Source organism: Xiphias gladius, chromosome 7 (genome assembly GCF_016859285.1).
Source record: "Xiphias gladius isolate SHS-SW01 ecotype Sanya breed wild chromosome 7, ASM1685928v1, whole genome shotgun sequence".
NCBI classification, from domain to species: Eukaryota; Metazoa; Chordata; class Actinopteri; order Istiophoriformes; family Xiphiidae; genus Xiphias; species Xiphias gladius.
This window is the reverse complement of record NC_053406.1, coordinates 14,705,569-14,718,008: the sequence shown is the minus strand read 5'-3', so window position 1 is coordinate 14,718,008 and position 12,440 is coordinate 14,705,569.

The following is a 12,440-nucleotide window of genomic DNA, read 5'->3' as shown; positions in this document are numbered from 1 at the left end:
AAAGTTTATTCATGCAGGTGTTCAGAGGTGCTTTGCCTTGACTGAATTCAGCTCTTCGACCGGGGCGCTGTGATGGTAAAGACTTATTGTTTACTATACTTTGAAAATTATATAAAGTATACATTTACTTAGCCAGCGATGGAGTCAAATCCATTTAAGATGAGGGATTGCCCAAAAACAAAAAAACATTTTTCAATCATAGTTCAGTTCAGTGGAACATAACTGTTAACACACTGTTAAATTCGACATATTTTGCAGTTGTCTCATTCATATGATTACCATTGTGAAATAATGTAAATTTAATCTATTATCTGTTCCTGCCCAAAAGAACATTTAGTCCATAATTGTATTCATGTTGCGCAGCATTTCAAAAACAGCAGTAGGTTATGTGTTGTGTGCCACCCGTTTTGCCAGAACCTGATGCCTGATGTTTTAAAGGTGACTCAAGAGCTGAGGCATGAACAGAACCTGAAGGGGTTTCCATCTGATGATGTAAAGACAGAAAACAGGTGGCAAAAATTAGACTGCAAACTTTCCAGTTGTACCGTTGTTTCCCGCCTTGTTCGTTGTGTTGACAGAGCACTGACAGATTACAGCCCCGACCTCCAGAGTTAGGCATCAGTACAACAACCTTTAACACGGTACACATTTTCTCTCTGGTGGTGATTTTGTAAGCAGACACTTTTTTAAAATTCTCCTCTCTGTCAATAATTCGGACTCCTAACGGCAAATTTTAACAACCGTGAACTTTGCAGTGATGGTCAAAAAAAGCAACATATAAGTGTTTTTCAGAACTGCAGGATTGTAAACCCATTCTTAATGTCCAAATGAATAAATGAGCTCAGTGCCTTTAATGTCTGTAAAACCATACACTTACGGTGCAGTCAGAAAGCATGAGGAAAGTTATTTAGTTATTTACGCATATTCATGTTGTGTTGCTTTGAAAATAAAAAATGGCTTGAAATTGCAGTGATAATGAGTTTAAGATGCTCACCCTTAGCTTTAATTTGACTGTAGCTCCATTTTGATACATAGCTCCCCAATTCTAGCAGACAGAAAATATTGACACAAGTTAACATGAACTTAATCATTTTTTATTTTTGGCTGGAAATCCTGTGCAGAAGACCACAACTCGTAGATATCAGTAGACACATGCTATCTACTCAGGATATGCTTTCCAAGGGCTGTACAACAGCCATAGTTGCTGCTCGCTTGTATTGGGAGCTTTCTTTCTTCTTCTGTCTGATATCTTAAGCAAATAAGCAAACACCCTCAAATACCCTTGAAGCTTAAATGCACAGTAAAGTACGTGACCAAGATGTTTCCCTACTCTTCTCTCGAAAATAAGCTTCTCAATATACTTTCTAAACAGTAAAATATCCTACCTCTTTGAATGTTGTTTCAGATGTTTTGGCAGTTTATGCTTTTGCATCTCTTTAGGCTTACAGTCCCCATTTGTCTGCATGCGATTTTACAAATTCCAAGTGTAAGCCACTCTGCCAGCATGGTGACAGACAGGATACACTGCAGCACAGCTAAGTGCTTATCACTTCATTGTTTTTGCGGGGTTCGGCTTTCCCAGGATTGCCTAATTATATTGAGAGTGATTAATTAACCTCTAAACCTGGGGTCATGTGAAATTACTTGTAGCCTGCCACCTTGTGCTTTCCTCCTCATTCATCTGGAATGAAGCAAAATTGTTTTATTTCATAGTCATAGAGAATGAAAATGGAATAAGATAGGATATAGAATCAACACTTATGTACATACAGTATGAATATAACGCAGGAAAAATTATCAGGAAACTCTTTTTGCCGTTTGAGCAGTATGTAGCAGTCATGTAACTGCAGATTAAACTGAGCTGGAGAATTCAGGTGATGGCTAATTTTCTTTTTCAGCCATTAATTTGTTAAATAAAATCTAGAAATGATGGCTTAAAACTGGTGGTTAATGTCTCTCAGTTTTGCTCTTTGTGACCATTGGTCCTATTCAGACAATAGTTACGAATAGGATTATAGTATGCTTTTTCTTTTGGAACTAATATTTTCCACCTTTTGATTTTAGAAACGTTTTTTTTACATAGATCCACAGGCACTTATGGACGTTTTATTTTGAACGTCAAACACTGTCCTTGCTGTAATGTACTAAACTTATACCATCTTTATTCATCCATCTAAACCCTACTCAAAGAAATCAGGAAATCTTTGTCACTTAAATAAATCCTCCTTCCATACCTGCCTAAAAATACAATAGAAATCCCTAGGAACAATGACAATTCTCCAATGACAGTTCTCCCATTTGCTTTTTACTCATGTACCTCACAGTGTGATAAATACTCTGTGAGGGACTATTTGACCAAAAGATATAAATGCAGGAGGTGACTTCTAGCGATATTTGATCAACTATGGTTTGAGTCATTATTCTGAGATCAATGCCTCCATTGATTTGTTTTGTTTCTGTTGTCCTGGCTGCTGAAGATTCATCTTGGAACATGGATCAAAAACTTTTCAAGCACGATACCACATCAGCCCATTTCAAACATCTGCATGCAGACATCTGCATGCAGATACCTAATCTTAATTCAGAAAAACAATTTGCAGTCCAAATTATGTGATTTGCCAAGACTAGGTTTCATTTGAAATCAAAAGTGTAGTCTCTAAGAAAGTATGCAAAGGAAAACAAAATACATCACCCCTATGAACGTCTCCCTGTTTCAGGTTAGCAGCATGTCAGCACTGTCTTACATTCTCGGTCTGCTTGTGTTCATCCCTGACAATTTTTTGGGTCATCCACTGTTACTGTTCTCCATGCTCCTTGGCTTCTTCTCATGTTGAGTTTTTTTTTTTTTTTTTTTTTTGAAAATACATCTATCTGGCTATTTTTAAAATTATTTAAATTTATTGGCAGAGAGTAGCTAATGTGAAACGTTGGAAGTGTATTACTGTGGTTGAACTTTGTCCCTGTTCAATATGTAAGTGTTGATGTCATATTGCGACATTAAAATGTACAAAGAAATCCAATATTGAATTGGGATTTTTAGTCCGAGCAATGGGCCGAAAAAACTCCCTGCTGGAGTCTTATACATAACTTACATTTAAATGTGGCCAACCACTAAACCTTTGCAGATTGGACAGCCGTCGAATAAAATAAAATGTTTCATATGTTTTCTCTTGAGCTCTGGACTGCTATTTAATATTTATATAGAACATATGAAGGATCCAATGTTACTACAATGATATGTTGGACTGGATTTGTATTTAACCAGGGTTGCTATACTTGTTGCTATACACTGTTCATTCTGAGGGACATCAGCTGTAATGTAGCATGAATCTCAGCGCATAATGAAAAATAATGTTTACCTAGACTGTTTTCATAGTAATGCGCCTACACAGACTGTTGCTGGGGGTCGCCTTTTGCTGGTGGGGTACAAATAAAGTACCTTTAGCCACGTACATGCAAAGGAATCACTTATGGCATGCTGGTGTCCACTGTCTCTGCTTGATAGTTGGACAGGGAGTGTATCTTTCTGAATTCCGTTTTGGTCCATAAGTCATTCTGCTCAGGGTACCGTAAACGTCATGGTTTGCAGTTCCCAAGTCTAGTCCCGTTTCTGGAAGGTAATCAAAGCAGCTGCAGTTTCTATGATCACAGGTGTTGTGATTTCAATACAAAGTTGAGGCACCGTAACAGCATCTTTGCTTCCCCTGCGGTGAGGTTGGGTGGCTCGTGCTCAGTCAGATCCTCCATCACACAAGAGGAGGGAAGATCTTTCGTAGAGTATTCGTGGCCCTTCCCGTACTGCTCCACCAGGTGTCTAAAAGCGTCTTTAGCTCAAAAAATCTGCTGGCCTATTCGCTTTCTGTGTTCTGCATGGCACTGTAAGGAGCGGGCGACGACAGTTCAAAGCTTCTCAACGACAATGAAAGAAATCGCAAAGTAAATTGCTTGACTTTGCAAAGTCCATTTAGGTCCAGTGAGTTTTGCCGCTCTCACCACTAAACTCCGTGTGTTCCTGACACAGACACATGCTACATCTACTGTTTACGCACAGACTGAGGAAGCCTTAGCACACGAATGTTTCAAAGAGTATATCCAGACTCATTAGCAGAAAAGGTACAGAGCTGAGTAGTATAGTCTTATTAGATGTTGATGGAACACGCATGTTGGAAGTACAGGCGCCCTCATTCAGCGTCTTCGTATTTGGCAGATGCTACAGGGACATTGTGGGTCATGAAACACTGTACAGTGAGCCAAAAGCTGAATGTGCTCTTTAAATATATTTGAATGTCACTGATTTCAGGTCGATTAGACTCAGACTTGTCTAGACTTTGTAGTAATTTTACCTGTCACGGTCACCAGTTGGATTGATCTAAGTATATCTATGGACATAGTGTACAAATCACAGATATATTGACAGAGAGGGCAAGCATTTTTAATTCACTTGAAGGGCTTTTTTTTTTTTTAATCAAAAGGTTCTCTGTAATGGCCAGAGTTTCTGCTTGAAAGCATTTTGAAAACCTTGAAACGAAATCATACTTCACTACTTAGCTTCCAACAATATGTAATTTGTAAAATTGTAGACATCTTGAAATATGCTGCTCTAGGAACATCACGGAAAACCAGGACCAAAATGTCTCGTTTGTCAGTCAGGAGGTGCTCTGTCCTTTTTAAAAATATGATTACACTGTAAATGTCCATCATCTGACCTGGTCTTCTTATATTTCACATCACGGAAAGATATCAGATGCCACATCACTGACAGTTTCGCGTCCTCATGATGGTTGACAGTTTTGGCGAGTGCTTTATTACTGATTTTTATAAAGTAAAACCACATTGTTAGTTATGCAGCAGTCACTCCTTAGACTCCCTAGTGAGCAGATCAAATCAGCAATGACTTTGTACTGTGCCCACGTATCCCAAGAGCCATGACTCTTCACTGATATATTTAGTGTTCTTCGAAACCTAAGACACGTTTGGTTTAAAGGTACATTGTGGTCCCTAGAGGCACCTACTATAATTGTGCTTTTAGATACAAATAGCAGGGGCACAAAAACTGCCCAGTAAGACAGGAAACAGAATAGTAGCTCTAGAGGATAGTGCCACTGCAACATGTGCTCTAAACCACACAATTCTGTTTTACTTTTGTCTTCTTTTTGTCCAATTACTCCTACACTGAATCACCAAACTAATCAATTATAACTAAATAAGCCATAGTGTTTACACCTTCTTTCCCGCTGTTACAATTTCATCTTTCAGACTGTTTTCGCAAATTTGAACTAAACCAAATGCTGGGATGCTAGCTTTGTGACAGTCATCCAAAGCCCAAGAATTTAATTCTATTTCTGTAGCTGCACATGCATGCAAAAATCTGACATCTTTGCAAACCCCCTCACCCAGACCACACACACACACACGCAGAAGAAATACTGTAGCATTCTTACAGATGTAACTAGACACTCGATGGAAAATGATGAGTTCTCTCGGTTGCCAAGTCACCTCCTTGCCAGGAGTTTGATCTAACAAAGGGTCCATTAGATATGTGCCATGCCATAGCTGCACCAAAAGCGTTTTTGTGTTATTTTCCTGGCAAAGTCTGTGGAAAATGTCTGCTGGGCTTTTACTGCTCTCGCTCAGTTACACAGTTTGTCCTGCCTGTCAAAACTCTTGATAAGACAGTCATTCTGCTCTGACGATTTATAAGCTGATGACACAGAATCTTGACAAATTAGTGCTCGTCCTATTTTGTTTTTATTTCGTCTCCATTTTGACAGAGGGTGTTATTGATATCACACTGATATTTGATATCACATCTCTGAGGTTATAACGGCCAGCTGAAGTGTGCCTTACTTTGTGATTAATGAGTTTAAAGTGGAGTCACCCCATGGCAAACATGATGTAGAGTGACTTAGAATTTCCATTTATGTTTTATATTTTCAGGCTAGTTCAGTATCCTACCACATGAATAATTAACAGTTTTTTGCTTTTTATTACATAAACAATAAGTCTATCGTGAAACTTGAACAGCTGTTCCGTTTTTGTTAACATCTGTGACATTTTAATTGATTTTTCATATGATCATATTAATGAAAAAACCCAGCAGTTTATGTTAGACAGCTTGTAATTTTCCTTTGCTATAAATACTGGCATTTTATTCAACAGGCTGTTGTACGGGTGAGCACTGATCATGCATCATGTGGAGTCATCCGTCAGCCAACAATCCTTCACTCTGTCTCAGGCTTCCCCTGCCTCTCAGAGCTGAGCAGTCCTGACAGATCAAACCGCAGAGGCTGAGGGCACCGATTAGAGCAGACGAAAAGCAGTCGAACTGCACCAGTGATAAGATCACGAGTATGGGAGAAAGCATGGCAGGAGCAGCAGAGCGAGCCAAAAAAAATTAAGTCAATGAGCCTGACAAAGTGGGCCATAACTGTAGACAATCAGCCATGTTTAGAGTTCTTTGGGAACCTGTTCACTGAAAGCTGTGAGACGCTGTTGAACTACATATTCTTACCTCATAAACATATGTTTATGGAGAATATTCTTTGTGCTACATTATAGTAATGGATAATACCGTTATACATATATACTGTGCTTAGAAATACAGTAGTGATGACATATGCATGAACTCTGTGCTTTTGATTTTGACAGAGAATCACAAAAGCCCAGGAAAGTGTGTGCAGTATATACAGTATATGAGGATAATATGTTTATTTTACTCATTAACTTTCACAGTTCCTTTCATTGGTGCATGTTTTAGTTCAGATTATGAGTTTCCTTTTTTAATTGAATTTATTTACAAGTGAAGATCCAGGACCTCTGGTTCCCTGCCACAGTCCAAAGATATAAATATCAGGTGGACTGGAGACTCATAATTACACGAAGGTATTGTTGTTTGTGTCTTTCTATCTGTTAATGCTGTGGTCGACTTGTGACCAGTTTTCAGTTTTTCCGTGTCCTTTTTCTCTGCCGACAGTATCTCAGTGAGCAAGTGCTCAAAGAAAAAAAGTCATTTGGTATCACAAAAAAGTCTTTGTCCATTAATTATATATTAAATTTAATTTATGAGCAGTGTATATTTTTGTCATCTGTACCAAGGTCGTTTTTGCTTGGAGACAATAAAAAATTTTTTTTTTTAATTTCTCTTTTGGATTGTTGATTCCCGAATAGTTATGCAGTTCCATTCTTTTATTACATGCAATGAGAGTCTCGTGAATTTTCTTTAAGGTTTATTTCACAACATGCCAGAGAACATTTTATTTTATCCTTAATATGCCTGACAGACAGTATTTGTTGAGGGAGGCATTGCCAGGAAATGAGTCAGTTGTGTCCCACCAGTGACTCTGAGACAAGCTATCAAGTGATTTACTGACCCTCTGGTAGATATTACGCCGACATAAAACCCCTATGTTCTTATTCCAAAATATGGCACTGTTCAGGCAATGTGAAGATCACGCAAGGTTCACAGGGAACTGTCACCTTACGGATGCACGTCATTAACGAAGGTGAATGTATTATTATCACCAGAGGCCACATGTTGAGGCAATGGTAGACGACACTTATTGGTTTGAACTGAGTGTTGTTCAACATATATCCATCTAAGTGGTCAGCAAATACCTGTATAATTTTGAAGATGAAAAGAGAGGATCCAGAAAAGACATCCACAGAGCCCTGGACATGATTAGAGATTTTATGAGTGTGGATGGGAAAAATTAGCATGGATGTCTTGTGGTTTACAGAAGTGCATTAGCATGAAAAATACAGGTCAAGAAGATAATTGTTTTATTGAAAACTTCGGAGTTATCATTTTTAAGGATGTTTTCGGAGAAAGTCTCCAGAAATGTCTACACACAACAACTTGCTGTGAGTGACTCACATCACCAGCAAGGATAGATGTATATTTTGTAGTAAATTAGTAGATGAACCGATAGGTAAAAGATTTTCTGTCTCATATGTTACCATCCTTTATGATCCTCTGTAAATCGTGATCATGTGACAGGACCTCATGCACATCAGGGTGATGTAATCATGTTGTCCTCTTCTCAGTAACGCCTGGTACCTATGAAGTTCCTCATTTACATGCTATTTGAAAAGCCAAAAGGTAGATGGCAAACGGAAAATGAAGTTACTAATAAACCAGTATGAGTCTTAACTTACACTGAGCCAGTTGCTGCATCTGTTGTAAGTCATAGTAAGTCACAACTATTCTATACTATAATGGATCCACTGCTTTCCTAACACTGACCTATGAGAATAGCCAGAGACAAGCTCAGGCCCCCGCACTGGTCCAGGCCACCCAGCACTCGTTAGATAAGATAAAAAATAGAACAGGAGCAGCCACCACTGCAGAGGTGCTGTGCTGGCCAGGCTGAAGCTTTTCTACAACTGCAGATAATTATGTTCAAGCCGCGTACCTACTGATAATAGACGATTCAAAAGCTGGTGTCCATTAACATGACATTCTTGCTGCTTTCTCCCCTTGCTCCTGATTGGCTTAGGGTGATGTCAAATAGGATTATTGCCAGTTGTCAATAATCACAGACAGAAATAGCATCCAGCTGGAAAGAGACAGTGATGACAAGAATAATCACGTGTCCACTGAAAATTCTCCATCTCCATTCCTGGATATGATTTTGGAAATGACTTAAGTTAGCGTGATGCTACCACAGTATATTTAACAATGGTCCTGTTTAATGACACATCTTGTGCCTCATTTTAATTACACCGTTGCTTCGCACTATGACGTAACTTTTACTTGTGTGGACTCCAGGAATAGCAGTTGCTACCTTTGGTTTTGGAGTTAGTGTCTTTTTTGCTGCTTGACAGTGATGTGCCTTCAGATAAATTAGCTGTCTGCATTCATTTGGATATAAGCTGGTCAGGAATCGTAAAGCAAAAAATATCCAAATATGTTTTTGCTTTTCAAATAAAAACAATTTTTTTCTCAAAAAGATGCGGCAATCCGGATTTACTGAGCCTGCCACATCTTAAATCTCACCCATCTAGGGTAGTATAAAGTTTTTATCTCTTGTTGAACAGCTGAAAACAGAATAAAAAATGAGTTCCTGATGTAGCCTTAGCCACAGAATATTGTGGATTTGCTCAGATTTTAGAACTAAAAACTCCCTTTGAGTGCTATGAAGTTGTGGGCCGTTCTCTAAAAACATGAAACGCATTCTCAGTAAAACACCTGCAAGAGGCCACAAAATACTACCCTCTGTTACACCTTTTACAAAGGAAGCTTCTGCTGCCATTCCTGGACGAAGTGGGACCCTGGAGAGGATCATTCTCGCTGTTGTTGTTGTTGTTGTTGTTTTTGGGGGTTTTTTTGTGCTAAATTTAGAGAGATGGAAAAACACAAGTCTAAATCAGAAGGGGGGAAATGATAGGTTTCAGGTTCAAGTCACCTGTCTGCAGAATTTTAAAAAGTAACCATAGAAAACTTCACAGGGCAAAATATAGAGATCACTGCAGGCTGATATTAGTCTATGGCTGAAGTTAGACCTGGTAAACCTCAAGACACAGAAACAGACTTACTTATATAGTTACACATAAAACATGTAGACAAATTTCTTAATCGTTAAAGATTAGATAGAGTCCATGTGTTTTGTTTTTTTTCTAAAATGACAAAATATTTAGAATCTTGGAATTAAATGCACATTTCCATTTGCTTCTTGATGTTTCACTTGTCAGTTAGTAGTCCTTATTTTAATTATGTAGTTTTTATAAAGATCAGCTGTATAATACTGTCACTGTGTCATTTTATTGTACCCAAATGCATAAAACCTTTGTATAGTAACATGGTACGTATAATTTTAAATCATAAACAGATTGTTTGTTGGTAACCAAAGTTGGTTACAGCAGGTACACACTGCCTCTTAAATGCACCTATAAAACAGTTACGGGTGTTTAACAGTGCATTATGTGCCACCTGTTACATCAGTCTGTAGTGGTGCCTACAAAATGTGACAAACCTTTTTAAAAAAACAGAGAAGCCTGCGACAACAGACATCAGTTACTTCAGAAAACAAAAAGAAAAAGGCTGGCACATTCTGGGCACATCTTAGTTCACATTTTCCTTTCTCGTCATTCCCCTCCCAGGCGAGCACAGCTGCTGCAAAACAAGAGAACAAGAGGCACTTCAGGAGAACTGGACTAACAGAGAATTTTGAGGGGGGGGGGTCCCTAGTGCCTACAATCTGACGCAGCCGGCCATGGATAATTACCTTGCATACAGAACAATAATGCCAAACTCTTCCTATGCATGTTCAGTGGACAGATCACAGACATTACACATTGGTTTTGCCCCATTTAGCGTCCATAATTTCATGCCAAGAACCACATCCAGAAATTAACGGGCCATCTTATAGCTATATGAATGTGGGACAACTGCAACAATGTGCCAGAGGGACTGTGAGAAAAAGGCCTCTGCTGTCGAATAGTGCATCTGTTTAACGAGGAAATGTTCACTCTTAAGCCTTTTTTTTCGTGACCTCCATTTGTGAACAGAACTAATGTCTGTCAGAGCGGCAGTACCTGTACGCAGAGAGCAATAAAAGTAGCAGTTAATAATAGAAATAGCCCAGTGAAAAGGAAGTGATGTGATTGATTGGTGTGACACTGGCTTTCATGTCTGGACTTTGTTCCCATCACATGTCAAGAAGATTTCTACCATGAAACTACGATTAACTTTCCATTTTAAGCTAGCTTTCCTTATTAAAACATGACTGAGGTATTTCCTAGCCTTAAATAAATTAATGTAGTTTCCCTGGACCCTGGCAGCTGTGCAGGGGAGCACAGGGTGGGCTGAGTCCCCATCGCAGCTCCCTCTAAAACTTGGTAGGCCTGCCAGTCCCTAATGAACAGGCTCCTTGCTGAGGGTCTGGGGGTGTTTCTGTGAGGATAACGAGATCAAGCCGAGGATTGGCCAACACATGCCCAAGGGTCTGCGGCAACCCCAAAGTGGGGTTTACATTACATCATGAATACTATAATGAGAACGGAAATAGAGCATAAGGGATCATGCTGACCTGGCTGGCCTCCGGCTGCTGACCTGTTTAGTTGCTTACCTGTGTTGCTCATACACCCCTCTGTTGCTTGGTGCTCGGCCTGCCAGTCTGACTCCCCTACCATCTTGCTTCTTTTTTTACCTTCTTCCCTTCACCTTATATAGTGATTTGGCCGTTGACATTTTGTCGTCAAGCTCTCACATGCTGTAGACTTACACACCTCTAATTTTTTCCTCAACCCAGTTCTCATACTCCCTGATGTCTCTGTTTATTGCACTATGGTTGCATAGACAGACACCACTGAAATTGACCGAAAATGGGGCATTTAAATTACACTCTCATCTACGGGAAAATGAGTGCTAGTGCAAACCTTACTCAGGCAATGCCCACGTAAGCCATGGGTTTACACATTTTTGAAGGGCCCCACAGAGAGGAGAATTACAGGCGAATGGCTCCTCCTTGCAAAAGTCAGTGTGGTTTGATTGTTGGTCCTTCCTTTTCTCCAGGTCAGGCAAACGGCTTGTACTTTTTTTGGTATTACCAGAAGAAACATTTAGCTGCATATAGTTCTTTCTTTATAGAAAGAAACGGGGTTAGTGAATAGAGTTCAGGGATTACGTGTACTCGGTATGTTTACACTGAAGAGCAGAGACCTCAGCAGGTTTTATGTGGCTCTCGTAGCAGTATTACAGTATTATGCATTGGTTCTGTTTAATCTACTCTAATGATTTAGCTCATCCTGCTTATTAAAAGAAAGATGAAAAAAGAGACTTTTTTCAATAAAGTGGAAAGCACCAGATAATCCCCATAATAAATGTTCTATTGGAGACTTTCCTGTACAGCTCAGATGGTTGTGTTTGGAGTCTATACTAATTCAGATACTCAGCACGTTAGATGATGCACAGCACACTCTTCTTCTTGAGCATGCTGTAAATTATGCTCGGCATCTGCTGGGGAAATTCGGGAACAGGGGTCATAATTAATAACAGGGTTGCAGAATGAGGTTTAGGTTACATATTTCGCAATGCTAAACCGTGCAAATTGGAATTATTACAAGACTGAAAGGCTGGAGTGAAATTTGTGGCGCCTTTGGGGATTATGGCAGATGATCAAACATAAGCTCTTTCCTGACTTGACCATTCTCCATGAATTTCCAACTTTAAAGAGAAGGTATTATTGGTGAATTTGTACAAAATGGCCAATTTCTTTGGCTTTTTTTGGGCGGGATTTTTTGTAGTCCATCTTAATACATTACTCACGAGCCATGCTGTATGTACCTTGAGAGAGTGATTGCTCACTGTACTCATCCTTCCTCTGGATACTGGTCCTGAAGAGATCCTGTTGTGATACAACTACACTGTAAGCAATCCAGCCCAAGATAAAGAGGCTTCAGCAGTCGGAATCGGTCGAGTGGCTATTTTCCGAAGTTACGAT